Source organism: Oryzias latipes, chromosome 2, assembly GCF_002234675.1.
Source record: "Oryzias latipes chromosome 2, ASM223467v1".
NCBI lineage: Eukaryota > Metazoa > Chordata > Actinopteri > Beloniformes > Adrianichthyidae > Oryzias > Oryzias latipes.
This window is the reverse complement of record NC_019860.2, coordinates 22,314,639-22,328,411: the sequence shown is the minus strand read 5'-3', so window position 1 is coordinate 22,328,411 and position 13,773 is coordinate 22,314,639. Positions and strand designations below refer to the sequence as shown.

The window sequence follows — 13,773 nt, the reverse complement described above, 5'->3', positions numbered from 1 at the left end:
AACCCTGAGAACAAACCACAGTTTCCTAAGATGGAGCCTTGTGGGACACCTGAACTGATGTTCAGAAAAATGGAGCTGCACATTGTTCTGCTCAAACAAATTTTTTTCTTATGTAAACGTCGGAACACAATAAACTAGAAATGTTAAACTAGAAATGAGTGCAGCTGGAAACTGGTGTTTGCTTGTGCTTTGGATGCTCGTCCAGAGTTTGCACCTGTGATGGAGGGCAGACGCACACACGGTTATGCCGTGTGGCATGACTGGCATTAAAGGCGGAGTATTACCACAGATCTACATTCATGGTCCACCAAGCTGTGGATGCATAAAACATGAGCGCATGTTTTCATTGTGGTGCCATACTGCACACATGCACACTCATGGTAATGCCATGCATGATTTATGCAGATCTTCAAAATAACTTCTGTTATTGAAGTACATTTTTCTCTGTTTAATCAGACATACCTCCAGTGGGGTTTACAGAAAGACCTTTCCAGAATAGAACAGACTTATGATCCAACACTCTCAGAGTTTGAGGTCACTCATTTTAATATTCTTTAATGGGGGAAATCAGCAAACCACCAAATACTTCTGTGGACCAAAGGGCATTAGCACAGTGACAGCAAATACTCCGGAAAACATTAAACAAACGGTGTACACAAAAAGATCCCAACATAAATAAAACAACAGCACTACGAAGGAGCTTTTCCCAGCATAAAATATGGAAAAATGTTGTGTTAGACATGTTTTTCTTTCCCTTTGAACTCCCTGCTGAAGGCTCGGTTGGTGCACTGAGACAGCACTCTGCTCTCAGCATCTCTTGTATCTCTGACACACACTTTTGTCGCACAAAGACACACACAGGGGCTGCAGTGTTGCCTTAGCTCGCTGTTAAGTTCTTCAACCGCAGTTTCTGCTGCTGCTGCTTGTCTTGGGGGGGGGGGACCCTGGATTATCTGCTGGATCAGGTAAACATATGAGGGAAAAGAAACAAAAATCACGAGTTTCTCTTTACACAAAAGCCGTCTGACATTAGCTTTTACCATATCATAAGTGATGGAATGGTACAAAAGAAAAAAAAAAGGATGGTAGATTGTTTTCTGGAAATTAAAAAATGCAGCAGGTCAGAAATGCTTCTTGTTTTTGTCTCAAGCCAAACTAAAAAAAATAAAAAAACACTCAGGGAACTCTGCATTTTATATGGCTGGCCTCCAGTTATGTCACCAAGAGATGTGGACGACAGGAGCATGCACAGGATTTTAGAAGGGCTGGGGCTCAAACTCCTACACCTTTAGTGAAACTGAATGATATAAAGTTCAAAGAAGGCTTTTCTAATCGGAAAATATTACGTTAAACAAAGCTATAAACTCGCTATCAATACGGTTCATTCATTTTGACATTTCCCGGAGTTTTATTTTGAACTTGGTACCCAGTTTCCTGTCCCTGCATGATCTGCTCTGTGTTGAATTGATGTGCCATCTGTAGACGTCTGGATAAAGTAAAAAGTGACGCCTTGACTAATTATAAAGTGTTTTTCTGAAATATGAACCATATCTATGCTCATTGAATCAGTGGACGGCGAGTTAGACCAGAACGCACAGATTCAAGTTGCTCCGCTGTCACGTCTTCTTTTCAGTTCTCAGCAGTTTCTCTCTGTGACCCTGCATGGCCCTGCGTCCAAGCAGAGCTGCAAATATAGAAGCGGCAGCTTAGAACCCCTATATTACCAAAAAAAAAATGGGTTCAATGGAAAACCGGAGGTTTTGTAGCCAGATTTTTTCTTGTATCTCTGATAGAAATGTTTTAATGTTGAGGAGAGGCCAGTAGGGCACTTTTTATTACAAGCCAAAAAGGCCTCAAGCTCTTCTAGGGTGCTATGAGTGTACGATATTAGCCTGAAACAGCTCCGCCCCCAGGCTAACAGACACGCCCACTTTCTCTCTCTAGCGGCGATCGGATAAACGCTTTAATTTTCTAAGCACATCCATGTTTGCAAGATTTCGGAAGTATTTTTGCCGTCGTGGGAGGAACGCGGGCACGCTGCTGAGGCCGACTCTTGGGTGACGTCATAAATTGGGCAGCAACCACAAGGAGAGAAAGGCGGAGCCTGAGAGATCAAGTCGTCTTGCTTCCGGGTAGAAAAGTGAGCTGCGAAAATAACTCTAATTTAATAACAAAATGTTTCTTTAGTGTGCCAAAGGTAATATATTATCATATTTATGGATACAGTTTACTCTGAGGCATGATATAGGCCCTTTAAGCTGCTGCTAGGTGCCACCAGTTAGCCACCACACAAACACTAGATCCTAACCCTTCATGTGGCAGCATTTGAATATCTCCACGCTGAAAACTAAACAAAAACTCCAACAACAACAAAATAAAAAACTGAATACAAAACTCCCATAATGCACCTGGTCCACTGCTTGCCTCACTGTGGGGTGGGGTCATAGTGAAACAGAAGTCAAGTGTTGATACTTGCCAACTCATCTATCCAGCAACAAAGCAGCACCTTCTGATTTGAAGAAGGCAAAAGCCCCATCAACTGCTGGTTTTACCTGTTCCAGGTGTTTCCACGTCTGAAGACTGAAGGTACAGACTCCCTGAAAAAAAATCATGGTGAGGATGCTTTTAATGCCCCCCCCCCTCCAATGTTTAACCCTTTGGAGAAAATAGGGCTTCTGACATCTCAGACTTGACAAGCCTCAGGTAGCTTCAGGATCCAGATGTCTCACCCACCTCACATTGTTGCTGCTGCAGCTGTTTCTACAAAACGCACCTCATTTTTTTTTTTTTGTTGCACATTGTTTAGTTTTTGAAAAAACAATAAGAAATCAGCTACATTTCATGAGCTATTCATCTGAGGTGGTTTCTTTTTCATCGCACTAATACATGACACATTAAAGGTGAATAATGCTGGGATTTTCCTGTTGCATAAGTGCAGCGTTTATGCTGATAAACAGATGGGAAAAGTTTAAAGTACACGTACGATGACAAGGACCAGGGAGCTTCGTTTCTGCTCACAGAAACACAGGACTCTCGATTATAGTCTGTATTATTTCTGCTGGACTTCCTCAAACCTGAACTAGACGTGAAAATGAGAAAAACCGTCAGGGGGTTGGACTGAAAAACGCATCGTTTCCTGTGTGAAATAATACAGGCGGCGTTAAAACGTCCAGTTAAACTATTAATGTGACATTGTGAATCAAACCCTGAAGTCAAGACACCCAATCGCATCCAGAAATGGAGAATTCAGAGACGAGGAAAAAGGAGACCAGACAAAGGAGAGCAGGAGAAAACATAAAAGGAAAACATGGAGGAAGAAAAAAGAAAAAAAAGGAGGTTGTGAATTAGAGAGTGGAAGCGACAGGGGAGGGGATGCAGACGAAGAGGAGGGGGGGATAATTAGCTACAGTCTAGCAGCCTGACAGATCAGTTAGACCACTTTAGTTATCGTCCACAAGTGGAGGGTACTTCATTACCAACCAGTGCCCCCCCCCCACGGGTTTCTCTGTCAGCGATCCTTCGTCTCCTCCTGTGTGACTCATCAGTGCGCTAGGCGGTCTTTACATGAGGAAGAGTCTTCGTTGTCTCTCTAAGAAGGTCCCTCCTTACAGCCGTCTGTGCCGACCCCTTTGTCTAAACGTGAAAATTATACACTATAGATCGTTTGAATGTGTCATTTTTGTATTTTAATGCTTCTGAAGTCTGGAAAATTGGGTTGAAACGACCGGGAAACGCTAGAAAACTGCTTTCACACTGCACTTCTGAGAGTGGAGCGAACCGTCAGGAAATGTCATTATAGGAGACAAAAAATCCTCCTCTGAGCACCACATCTTATCCAAATCCACTGAACTCACAGTATTTTACGCACTATAGGGCGCATCGGATTGTAAGGGGTGATTTGAGTTAACGTCATAAATAAGATGCACTGAACTATAAGACAGAAATCTGTAAGTCAGACTTTACCAACTGCTTCCACGGTAACTCTAGAACCGCTTTGTAGCACGTTAACCACGTTAGTAGCGTTAGTCACGTTAACATATTCATAAAAACTGTCAAGCTAGGTACTTGCTGCCCTCCGCCGCTTCCGATGAAAAGTTGCGTGAATTTGCTTTTCAGGCTTCCGGATCTCAAACTGTCACAATCACGCATCGCTGCGCACCTTTTTTAAGCAGTTGTGGTTTAACCAATCAGAGACTCAGAGTTGATAGCGACGTAGGGATGGTGTCCTTTTTTTCCAAAGTTCATCGTGGAGGAGAAATAAATCATTGCAGTTGTGATGCAACATCAAGTCTTTCATATATCGGAACGGAGCTGTGAAGGAAACAGCCTGGAACTTTGACGTAGAGCTTCACAATAACACCAGAACCGAGTGTTTTGTCAGAGCGTCTTTTATTTCACAACATCATCAGCAAACCAGAATTCATTCATACATAACGCGCTCCGGATTATTTAAAAAAATAATAATAATACTTAGGACTTTTAGCGGTGCCCTAAAGTAGGGTATTTTTAATTTTTTCATCTTTGGTTGAAAATCCGGTTCCTTTTTGTTATACTCTTTTCAAGTTCAGATCTCAGCTGGGTTCATTCTTTACTATGTTCTCCTCGTCCATGTATGGGCTTTCTCCAGCGTCCTCCCACAGTCCAAAAACATACTTCATAGACGATTCAAACGTATCCCTTTGCGTTCACACCAGGCGTGTGAAGCGCGTTCAAGAATGCAGATTTTGCTACGCGCTTTTAGCATGTGGTGTTCACCCAGGACTGTCGCTGCCTGATACTAGCGCGTGTTCCCACAAGAGGCCTGAAACGTTGCAGGGGTGTGAATCTGGTGAATCTCGCTCCAGGTTTTTTCTTTCACAACTTTATTTGGATAAATGAAAGACTTGGAGTCGAAGAATTCCAGCCGGGCACAAAGTTGGTTTGTCCGTCCATACGTCATCACTATCAACTCTTATTTCCTTCCTGGTTGGACTTTCAATGTGCGATCAATGGACACGTACAAGAACAGACATACAAACCCGCGAAGCGTGAACGCGAAACTTGCATTTATGCTATTTTGCATTGAAAGTTGTCGCTTAACCCTTGTGCTATCTTAGATGACCCCCCGTTCCATTGACGTGTTCTCCCTACCATGACAAAGGTGGATAAAGGTGGAAAGATTTCATGTAATCCATGGACACCAGTGAAGATCACAAATCATTGAAGAAAAAGGGTTCAGAGCACTGTCTAGTGGGTCTAGATGACCCAACTTCCAATGTCAAAGTGCCTAGGATAGCACAAGGGTTACAGGCTCATTTCCAAGCTCATTCTTAACATAGCGTTTGATGTAAACGTGGCCCCGCCTATGATGTATCCCGCCTTAGCCTCTAAAGTAGCCGTATAGGCTCCAGCAGCCCCGAGACCCTGACCAGGACTTAGCGGGTCTATAGAATGGACAGTGTTAACCCAGTAATCAAGCTGCCATGTTTCAAACTGACTCTATGCTTTCGGTACTTTGTCATTACGCTCCATTGTTCTTGATAAAGTTGCTCTTGCTCATGAGCTGCCCACTGCATCCAAACCACACGCTTACTTGTTCAGAAATAGAAACATACATGTGGGGTTTCTTAGGAAGCGGGGTGTAACCTAGCAACAAAGCTGTGTGCTGGTGGTTTTTTTGTTTTTTTTAACCACTGCACTAAATTCATGTGTGGCTTTCTAAATTTAGACTTTTCCCCCTGTAGTTTCAGCTCAAAGACTAAGAAACAGCTGCTTTACGTGGGTTTTCTTACACCGTTGGGTGTAATTATACACGTACAGACAAAGTAAAAACATTTTAATTTTATTTTTCTTTCTCTTATTGAGATGTACAACCTTTGCTGTCAGCGTCCTCAAACTTCCCGCTCTGTCTTCCTAATTTACCGTGGGACGTTTTCATTAGGCCGTCGATGGCAGGTGGGTTCGCTGATGTGCGTCACGTTTGATTAGAGCTGCGTTACAAGCTGACCTGTGGAGAAAAAAAGGTTAGCTATGCTTGTCAAATTTTATTAGCCGCGAGTCGGGCTTTGTGGGAACCGAGAGACGAGATGAAAGAGTCGTGTGAAAATCCGAGGCCAGAGTGCAGCGATGTGAGCAGTTGTTGTGGAACGCGGCGCCGGGTGGAGAAAGGGGAGCCGAAGATGAGGTGTAGACTCAGGAAATGACATTTTGTTCAGTTGGGACGTCTGCCACGGGTCAACGAGCGGCGCTGCATTCCTTCTAAGTTTATGTGACAATTTGACAATTTCTAAATCACTCCAGACAGGCACGACTAATTATTGAGCGCTCGACAACGATGCTACACGATCAGTTTGACTGTAATTTGTCGGGTCATTTTACAGTTTCTGAACGTTCCTCATTCCGATTCTCCTGCTCTCTCTCCCAAACGGAAGACATCACAGAACGAGAGCTCCCATTAGGAGACCTGCTGAAATCTGGTTTGCCACCAGGAAAATAGATCTTCTTGTTTTCCAGCGTGGATGTGCTTGTCAGACACCATCTGCCTGGGGAAGAGCTAAAATAAAATAAAAAAAGCTTCTTTGAAAAGACGCCATTAGCGTTGGCTGTGGATGGGGCTGCACTTGTGGTTTTAGAGTTTATCAGTGCTCCGACGGAGCAATTAAAGAGGTCTTGCATTTCTCTGCTTTTCAGTTCCCAACACATATGAAAAAACTATCAAAGACTCATCTTTGTCCTTTATTTTTGACATTATCCTTCAAGTTGGAGTCGTAGATGAGTTTCAGCAAACTTAATAGATCCGGATAAGAATCCTAAAAAGGGGGCGGGGTTTGGCTCACACCCTCCTCTAATGCCACTTACACACCAGTCATGTGATGCGTGTTCCAGAACGCACCAAACGGGTATTCTTGAATGGACTACCCTCTACCCCTTGTGCTATAGGCACTTTGACATTGGGAGTTGGGTCATCTAGACCCACTAGACAGTGCTCTGAACCTTTTTTCTTCAATGATTTGTGATCTTCACTGGTGTCCATGGATTACATGAAATCCTCTCCACCTTTATCCACCTTTGTCATGGTAGGAAGAACACGTCGGTGTAAGGGGTGGGGTCATCTGGACCCCACAGGATATCACAAGGGATACTAGCACATAAACTTACAGTAGGGAGAGGCTAGCTGCGAAATGTCGCAGCGGTGTCAATCTGGTGAATCTTGCTCCGGGCTTTTTTTCTTTTACAGCTCTATTTCGATATATAAAAAACGCAATTATTAATGTCACCGTTTTGAAAAGAAACTACTCATACTCACTACCAAACCCGAGTCCCCGATTGAAGTTAACTTTTAACTTTGTACGTCAAGCCCGAAAATTGACTTTAAAACCTGCATATAGACACATAGACGCAAAAGTTTTGAACGTGGAAGTCCGAGACACACATACATGCATGTTTACGTGGTCGTGGTGCGGTGGTAGGGCCAGGTCACTTCACCAGTTCACTGCTAGAGGGCTTTTGATACCTTAACAATCTCAACCCCCCCCCTCCCAAGTTTGTAAAATTGCTAAATTCAGCTGTACCAGAGGGGAAGTTTTATGTACTACATCCGTTTATCTTATTTAGATTGATATGACCGTGTGGTCAATTCATTGAAGGCCGTGTCACACATCCATTACGTACATGTTGCGCATATTGCATGGAGGAAAATTGGTCATACGTGGAAAGAAGGGAAGAAAGTTGTGGTCTTTAAGTGAAATTTACACAGTTGTAAAAAACCACAGAAAAAGTACAAATAAACGACACAAAGAGCACGCAAATCAGCGTAAATCATGAACCATATGTGGTTATTGTGCTGGTTTTTATGCAATTCATTAGTTATTCATGCGTCCATTAGGAAATTTGAATGTGACGTATATAAAAGCTCTACATCTGTGGCACATGGGTGATAAGTCCAGTTAGACATACGTGGAACGATCATGGAAAGACACTAATTTGGGAAGGCATCTCACAAAAATACCGCGCATTTGCGTAACATATACGTAATAACAGCGCATAAACTACGTAAAATACGTGTAAACTGCATAATTATCAACCTACCAAAGGTCTTCAACAGCTTTTTGTACGTAGAGCCAGCCAAATTTGCATCAACACCCGTCAGGTGAAACCCTTAACGGACATCTGCGCACATCAACAAACGCAAGAAACACTTATGAATCATGTATATTGCGCATGTATCATGAGAGACAACAATGTGCTAAATTAAAGTTAAATTACCATTAGCGAAATTTGTTCTCCGCAATTGACCCATCCTCATGGGGGAGCGGTAAGCTGCAGGCACAGCCGATGTGAATCAGGAACAAAGATAAAGCAGTTCGAAAAATATCGTATCTATGATGCAGGAAATACTCTGGGCGGGGCACAAGCTCCGTGCTCCGCCCCATTTTCATGTAACCAATGAACCAAAACCTGGATCTACGTATTCGCATTTTTCATTTTTTAAATGTGAAACACAACCGGATCGGGACTCGGTATCGGCAGGATTCTAAAAATCAAATGCCCCGCAAAAAATCGGATCAGGACGTCCCGACTGACAAACGTGTTGTTTCATTAAAAAGTGGAAAAAGTGCGATCATTTGTGTTTCTGTCAGTTCGGGGATCTTGTCTGGGCTTATTTCTGATGTAGCAGCAGGAAGCCAAAAGACGGACCACACGCTTTGATTCCACTTCCAGGATACAAGCAAAGAAAAACCTACAATCAGAGCGTTTTCCCTTCTCCGTGTGCTTTTCTTAAATCAGCTGCCCACAGCGGGAACGAGTCACCAAAGCAGCAGCAGCAGTGCACTCTGCCCAATTAGTCAGCCCTCGCACTTTTTGACACCATGGGATAGCTGCTTTTCTCACATTTTCCTTTCCTCGCTTTCACATGAGCAAAGGTTGTGTTGTCACTCCAGTCCTCCTGCTCGCTCTTGTGCTTTCTTCATTTTTTTCTTCCACTGTTGGCTTTTCTCTCCTCCTCTTTCTTTCCCTTTTTTTTTATAAGTCCAAGAAAGCCACGGTTTAGATCCCTACCTTAGATTTTGGACGATACTCTATTATAATTAAAGGCTGCTTTTCTTTTTGAACATCTGGGAAAACACAAAGAAAACCGCTGACAATTTTGGGGAAATCAGCATTTTGCACATGTGTGAATTCCAACACAAACACACCTCTTTCTGTTTATGGAAGGACTGATTAGTACTTACTTTAAGAAAATTACAGAAAAATACTGCTGTCGTCAATTCTGCAGGAGGAGCAGCTGCATGAAAAGAAACAAAAAAGAAAAAGCAGTGCTGGTAGCTCAAAAGGTCATGGAGGAAAACCAAACAATCAGTCTACAGATGGACCTGGATGAAGCACAGCTGTTTCAGATGTCATCCAACCACCCTAAAGACCGTGTCACACAACATTTAGTGCATCTTCCACGTATGACATTTCACGATAAATGCCTGATATAATTGTTTCTTCGTCAATGCACAGATATTTGTTGAGGGTCTCTACGTGAATTCAGTTTTGAGCTGTTCAGAATTTTTGGTCAGTTGAGAATAACACAGTTTACATGTATTTTACATCGTTTATACACAATCATTACTTAAATCGTACGCAATTGGGCATGATTTTTGTGAGACGCATACACAAGTGTGGCTTTCCACGCAGGTCCACGTATGTCTAATGAACTTTTCACGCATGTACCACCGATGTATAACTTTTACATCGCGTATATGGCTCACGTATCACGTTCAAACAACGTATTTGATACATATATACAATATAAACAGCTCAGTAATCACGCACGGTTAATATTCCACATTTATTTCCGTGTTCAGCTTATTCGTACTTCTTCCGTGGTTTTAACGTTTATTCTTGATACATCTGTAAAAGTTTCACGTAAAGACCAAACTTTTCTTTCTTTTTTTATACATGTATTCACCAATTTTTATCCGTAGAAAATGTACGTATGGGCTGTATGACACAGCCTTAAGATGAGGGTCTTCCAGAACAGGCTTCTGCAACCTTTGGCTCTATTAGGACCATCTATTTCAACATATGAAGGGGCACGAACTACAATTATTATTAATGTCCTTTCTATGGTCGGTTTTCAAATGGTTGGTACTTCCGTGTTTTTAAAAGGACGCCATCTATACATTACTACCAAATCAGAGCCCCTGATTGGTCAATGTTCTATTGGTTTAACTTTTGAAACGCCTTCAATGGCCACGTTTTTTTAATGTAGAACCAAAAAACAGACATTGAAATTTGCGTAAACTTTGGAGAATTGAACACGGAAGCTTGAAATGTGCATATATGCACGTTTACACAGACTTTTCATTGGAAACGGTCGTTTCAATGAGATTTCTGGTTGTAATGCACGACAAATAGTAAAATAAACTGCGTTTTTATTTTATTTTTTAGTTCCACTGCTGGCATTACACTACTGCTACAGGTGCTGCATTTCGATGATCCTATGTGACACTGGGTGTCTTTTATTTTGAAAGGAAGTCATGTTAACCTCTTTCAAAATGTATAAACTAGCCCAGAACAAACTTTTTCTGTTTTTACTCATGTTTTATTTATGCTGAAAAGAGCATTTTATTGATATTTATCCTATTAGTAACAATAAAATAAATAAATATCGGTGTTTTATTTTTCTAAAAGACTTTGTGGCTCCAAAAGGATTGAAGTGAGAAACCGACCTAAACGGCTCTTTAAGTGTTGACGTTTGCAGACCCCTAGAAGGAAAGACCTTAAAGGCCACGTTTAATCGCACTACGTGTTGGGAATAAAGAGCAAAGAGTCTGAATTTTATCTGACAAATGGTTTAAGGTCTCTTATGTGGCTGTTTTTTTTCTTTGCTGCTGCTTTTCTTCCCACTGTAAACATGCAAAAGAAAAAAAATCCCCATTTTTGTCCCAAAAAGTCTGGAAAATATTATCCGAGCGAGGCGGCTAAAACAATGGAAGTGCCTCGTTCAGGAAATGAGTTTATCTGCGGGAATCGCTGTGATGCCAGCGCCTCGGCAAAGGCTGGAAAGACGCCTGAAAGCTCCATGCAGAAAGGTTTCCTGTTCTGTTCTTTGATGCATCAAAAACCGTCAAAGCAAACGGAAAAAAGCCACAAATCAGTTCAGTTCATCAGTAATTTTATTTAAAGTTTTCTACTTTACTTTGACCCTTGACTATTTGGAAAAAAAGGACGTCCAGCCGTTGTTTTCCACACTGCTATAAAGTATAAGAAAATCCACGATGTCTTTCATTCGGACGCATTTTTTCCAGAGCTGAATGTGTTGAGAGCGCCGCGTCTCCTCAGCTGTGATCTGATTCCCCGTCCTGCATGACACTCGTCAGCTAAAACGGTTGAGGAGCGCTGAAGCTGGTGTTTACACAGCCGTCCTCGGGCCTGCAGACAGCAGCAGCTCCTATTAGCAGCTGACGACAGCTTTACCTGTCCGTCAGCGAGCGCACGTGCATCATGGGGGAAAAAAAGGGCCGTCGGCCTACTCTGTTTCATCCAGAATCTGCAGCCGTTAATATCATCATATTTGCCGTCGTCGGTGATGGAGGCTGCAGCATAATGAGATAATTACAGAGTTGTCTCATTCGGAAAGCGACACTTTGACTCAATCAGGAAAGAAGGCCTAATTAGCAGCCCAGGGATTGGCTAATGGGATTTTTTTTTATCCTCTAAGGATCTGTGCTTTTATTTAAATGTTGGTGGGGGCTAAAGCAGTAAAATCAATCCCGATCCCATCCTTAAGCCTCATGTTTGGAGGTGTAGTGGGGGGAGGGACTAGAAAGCCTGTTGGGATCTTATCTAAACATTATAATTACATAACATATAACAGTGTACACTTTTCTAGAATTACATTTTCTCTAGATTCTTGTATTTTTGGGGTTTGAGAGGAAAACGTAGAGGTGCAAACATCAAAGTGATCAGATCTTGAGTCCCTGTATGGGGCAACACATATTCAAGCGACCACTTTGGGCTTCCACGCTCAATACTCTCACACGTCGTTGTGACCTATTTACAGTTTAAATGACAATGTACGAAAAAACATTCAAGATTTTGGTACAGATTTTGGAAATGTTAATGCCAAGAATAACCTTAGTCTGAATAAGTTTGTTTTATTTTGAAGGCAACTTTTAGGAACTGTACCCTTTTATTTTGATTGTGTGTATAACTGATAAACTGTTTGTTTTGACGGTCAGCATAGCTACTCAAGGTTCTACGACCATTTTCAGGCTCTATGTACTAAACCGCATTTGACCAATCAGAGACTCAGATTTGGTGCGAACGTTTGGATGGCGTCCCTTTTTATTGATCATGGAGGAGAAATTAATAATCGCGGTTTTGTGTCTGGCTGTAATTATGTGACACCAATCAGAATAAAGCTGTGAGAGAAAAAGCCTGATTTAAATTTAGTTCACTTCAAAATATTTGTGCCTGGTGTGAACGTAGCATTAGAAAAAGGAAATTAGACAACCGGATTGTAGTGTGTGTCGACATCCTACGGGGCACAACTTGTGCGTGGTCAGTAAGGAGCCAGTTCTCGCACCTTACCAATGACCAGAGTGTGGCCTAAAGACGGCATCACCCGTACTACAAAAGTAGGTACAGCTTCCATTAGTCTTACGAATACTTCATGATACACTTACCACACGCACGACAATGGTACGTTCTATTTTCGGGACGTCACTTGAAGCGACCGTCAGAGTCTCAAGGGAACCGCAAGACACACCTGCACTCCTCTGAAGATGCGACCGCTCAGACGACCCAAAAACAGTGCACCACCCGTACAGGTGCATGTGACATGATGCCAATCCAGTCCACGCATCTGTACTGAGACTCAAAACCCTTTTTTTTACTCATGGCAGAAAGTTTTTAGCAGTTTGAAACCCACCAGCCGGGCGTTGGGTCATCCCATCGTCGACGAGTGGATGACGGTTCGCTGTAAGTCAGAAAAACAAACCCGCCGCGTGTTCCACGTCCAGAATTACAAGGATTGATGGTACAGTGCGCGCAGACGCACGCTCAGGCAGGTTTTCTAATTACAGACAGGGTCATGGGAGATACTTAAGCGTGTAGGCCGTGTTCTTCTCTAATGAACCTCTCTATCTGCTCTCAGCTCTTCGTCTCTCCCTTCTGGTCAATGACTGCCTGCGGGTCATTAGGATGTGAGGTAGCACATTTGTAAAGTAGGGGGGTGGGGGGTGTCAGATGCTACAGAAGTTTGCTTTTGTCCTTGTGTTCAATCTTTCTCTTCTGGAATATTGTTATGCGGCGTGCGTCTCCCGAGGGCAAAATGGCAAACAGGCGTTATATCAGTGTCAATATTAGATACCTGTTTCCATTGCAGCCAGTAAACATAGATAAAAGACAGCAGTGTGCTGCACTCCGGCGGCACATCTCCAGGGATTTTGTCCACGCAGGAGCACACAGTTTGTCTGCACTCTTGTCTATGTGTGGACAGAGATGTACTTTAGGCTTATCTGCCATCAAGGTCCAGTGAGCATGGTGCTGTTTCTCTTTCAAATGTGTCCTTATTCTGCCCTGTTTTTATCGCTCTTTTCCTGTTTTTCTCTCGAGTTAACCCTCTGGCCTTCACCAAGATCTAAAAGCGTAGAAGTCTTCGGAGGTTGATGGGACATGGTCAGAAATTCTCATCTGTGGAGTTTTGGTGGCTGATGTCGGCTCATTTGACCAGCGTTCAAGAACGTGCTACACGCATGTCCAGCCCATGGTGTTCACACTGGACAAGCGGGGAGGGGC

At 42.7% G+C, this 13,773-nt stretch overlaps 1 protein-coding gene across 2 annotated transcripts in view; it reads left to right on the top strand.

Annotated features, from left to right (window-relative positions):
* The window catches only part of LOC101164537 (partitioning defective 3 homolog B), a 167,734-nt gene that overhangs the window by 115,780 nt on the left and 38,181 nt on the right, over positions 1–13,773 (top strand). The window lies entirely within an intron of this gene.